The sequence below is a fragment of the Embiotoca jacksoni genome, unplaced genomic scaffold (assembly GCF_022577435.1).
Source record: "Embiotoca jacksoni isolate LCO1_2020_lvr unplaced genomic scaffold, fEmbJac1.0.p SCAF_96, whole genome shotgun sequence".
Lineage (NCBI taxonomy): Eukaryota > Metazoa > Chordata > Actinopteri > Embiotocidae > Embiotoca > Embiotoca jacksoni.
The window spans coordinates 727,756-731,148 of NW_027185454.1; positions in this window are offsets into that span (position 1 = coordinate 727,756).

The following is a 3,393-nucleotide window of genomic DNA, read 5'->3' on the forward strand; positions in this document are numbered from 1 at the left end:
TACGTCTACCTGGTCTTCACTCACACTGAAGCACGCTTCTCCAGCTGCTTTAATGGTTTTTTTTTTTATATATATACCAGCAGCTAATATTTACCGCAATAGGTTAAGGAGTGTTGATATGAGAGGAAGCAATAGGGAGTGAGTTCACAATGGCACACAAATTTGATTAAAAAAAAATAAAAAAAAATTCCAATTTGTCATGCTCTACTTCATTCACTAAACCGGTGATGATGAATAATTAGCATGGAGCAACTCATGTTTTCTTTACACAACCCCAGTAGCAGCAGGTCGATATGCCTCTCACCCATCATACACTGCGCAACGCCCTAAAACACACCATATAATCAGGAAGATGAATCATGTTGATAAGCTGAGTGCATTGCCTCATGGGACAAGCGTTTCAAGCCAGATTGCTGTCTATGTGGGGAATCTGCCAGCAGCATGCAGGCAACTGCAGCCTTTATTCTGACACAAGGAAGAAGTCATCAAATGTTTGGGGGGGAGGGACTACACTTCAAATTATGAATCAGAAGATGACTGGCTATATAGTTTTATTACTAGAATACAAGAAGCAAAACAACCCTGAAGTGTGTTGCTCCTTTTCAAAACTTCTTCAAGGCTCTTTCAACTGCATGAATCACTCAAAACCCTTTAGTGGTCCAGCAGATATTGCTTTCCTCCCTCTAAGGTGTTGCCATAGCTTCTGTGTGCTCACCAGTTCACTGAGATGGAGCAGACAGAGACTTTTGTGGGTGGATGGGCGGGGGGCGGAGGGGGGGGAATCATATTTAAACCTGATATAAGGTATCGGAGTTACCATGACAGCTGTCTATTTGTAGCTGACATTTCTGTGGCATTTATCTAAGAGCTTTTTCAAGGTACTGAAATGTGGCTTTATTGTGGGTTAGCAGTTACTGTTTTGACTGTAATCTTTTGAGTTTCACGAGACTGAAAGTCATTGTGAATATGGAGGTTTAATTGTGGAAATCAGGTCCCCATAAGAAGACTAACTGTTGTTTTTCTTTGCAACTTGGGCATCAACCTTGACCTCTTCCTAGGTATTTATTGAGCTCAACTGTAAAACAAAAGTCAACTGAGTTCTTTTCAGTGTACATGTTATTTTACAGTTGACAAGGTTTTAATTGCAGCTGCTTGTTTCACTGCAAGTTAACCTGCTGAGCAGGATTTCACTATTTTGAATTTTTTTTTTTAATCATTCGGTCACATGTTTGTCCAGCAAAACGAAGTCACAAGACGACTTGTTGAAATACAACTTCTCGGGTTAAAGTGACAAGCCGCTCTATCATTGTAGATCATCTCCTTCTATATATCACTGTGAAAAAGGCATCATGCATTAATTGAGGAAGATACAAAATGGAGGGGACATCCTTCTGCTTCTGTTTTTCCCCACATTTTTCTTCATCACAATAAATCTGTCATCTGAGAGGTAACTTTTTCTGAAGTCATATTACGATCCAGCTCGATCAAAAGCCTGGTCTGCAGATTCAAGTGGGAATTACAGGTTGAGTTTACACAGGGTTTAAAGTTGAGAACACTGGAAAGGCAACAGAAGCTTCAATCAGAAAATAAGGAAACCAATTTATGTCTTGTGATGAATTAATGAAGAAAAACAATCCACACAAGCACTACTCAGACTGATGGGTTTTTAATTTTGCAGAGCAGCACATATTGCGCTGCACTTCACTTTATGTGATCCAGATTTATTCTAATTTTGAACCGAGTTGTTTGTTTTCCAATATAATTGCCAGCTGCACTGGTAGCCCCTGTTGATCTGCTGTTTATTCCGTAAGGGAGAGGGTGCTTTTACTCTCTGTGTAATTGGGTAAAATCATACGAAATAAATTCAAGCTGTGAGCCTCAAATGCACAGTTCACCATAATTGGATGGATTTTCACTCCCAGTGTGAGAGCACTGATGATTTGTGTGATATAATATCAGTATCAACTGCCAGTAACAAAGGCACTTTTGGAATATTGAAATACACAAGTCAACGTTTGTTGGTTTAACTGTCATGTGCTTTAAATGCAGACATGCTAGAGGTTTTGTTGCACAGATACCTCTTGTTGTTATTGAGGTTTATGTGCAGGTGATATAAAAAAGAAAGAAATGAACCGATACCTCGTTAAATCCTTGAACATTTAGCTTTTATCTCCTTCATTATTTTCCCATTATTTCTTGTCCGATGTTCCCCCACAGCCCCGTCTAATGAGCTCAAACACCCATTCAATGGCTTAATGTCCCCAATGTATTAATTTGAACAGAGTTTTAATTTGAAGTCATTTACCTCTATTGATTATAGACAAGGAAATATTGTCACAATTATATTTCCCTAGAAGATGTAGTGATCCATCAATAGCGTATTTGTGTGTGTGTGTGTGTGTGTGCGTGTGCGTGTGTGTGTGTGTGTGTGTGTAAAGGATTTGCTCAATTTTCAATTTGCAATGCTATAACACTCAAAAGCTAGTTGATCCGACTGTGTAACCTACTTTTTAATTCACACACACTCTCACGTGTGACATTCAGGTCCTACAACTGATTCATTTCGATTGGAGGGATGCTGTCTGCTTATTCTACCTGGAAGAGGGTCCTGTTTTGGTTTAATACAGTATTTGTTACTATGATGATAAATATACTAAAGATCAGCTTCCAACACCATGTTTGTTGAAACAGTAGCAAATGTCAGTGTTCAACAGTCTTGTTGAAGACAACACACACACACACACACACATGCTGCTTGCTATTGTCTGTCTACACTCTAAACTTGTCAGACATCCAGAGAAAAGAAGAAGTCTCCTGTAAAATTGGTGGTAAAGTCAACATGACTCACTTCTCACTGTCACACTGACAGAACTTGTTGGATTAAATCTATCAGTCTGTGTCACCTTCACTTTACTGGACTGTTAATCTCAAATGCTGTAACAGAAATAATTGTATGAAAAAAAAAAAAGCTGTCTTAATGAATGCATTAAGAAAGTTAAAGTGCAGAGGACCTTTTAAAAAAAAGCTGAAGGTCACTTTCAAACCTCTCCTGGGTTTTGAACCGTATTTATCCCCTCTCCCTGCTCTTCAACTTTGCATTTTCCTCTGTATTGTTCAGTCACCATTTCATTCTGAAAACTAGATCCTTTTCTTTTTTTTCTAGATCTGGGGTTAAAAAGTTCTAAAAATAGCCTCACCTATACAAAGAGGACTCTAGATGTTAATTGCCTGGTGTTCAGTGCCTAGTAAAAGAACTTTATAAGTAATGAGAAAGCCAAAACATTTAACAACAGGCATGGGCTCTTTACAGTTCATTTTGTCCATCCTGCTGATGGCTCTCGGGTACTTATAGTGTAAGATTGGAAATATATTATAAATGATGACACCTAACAA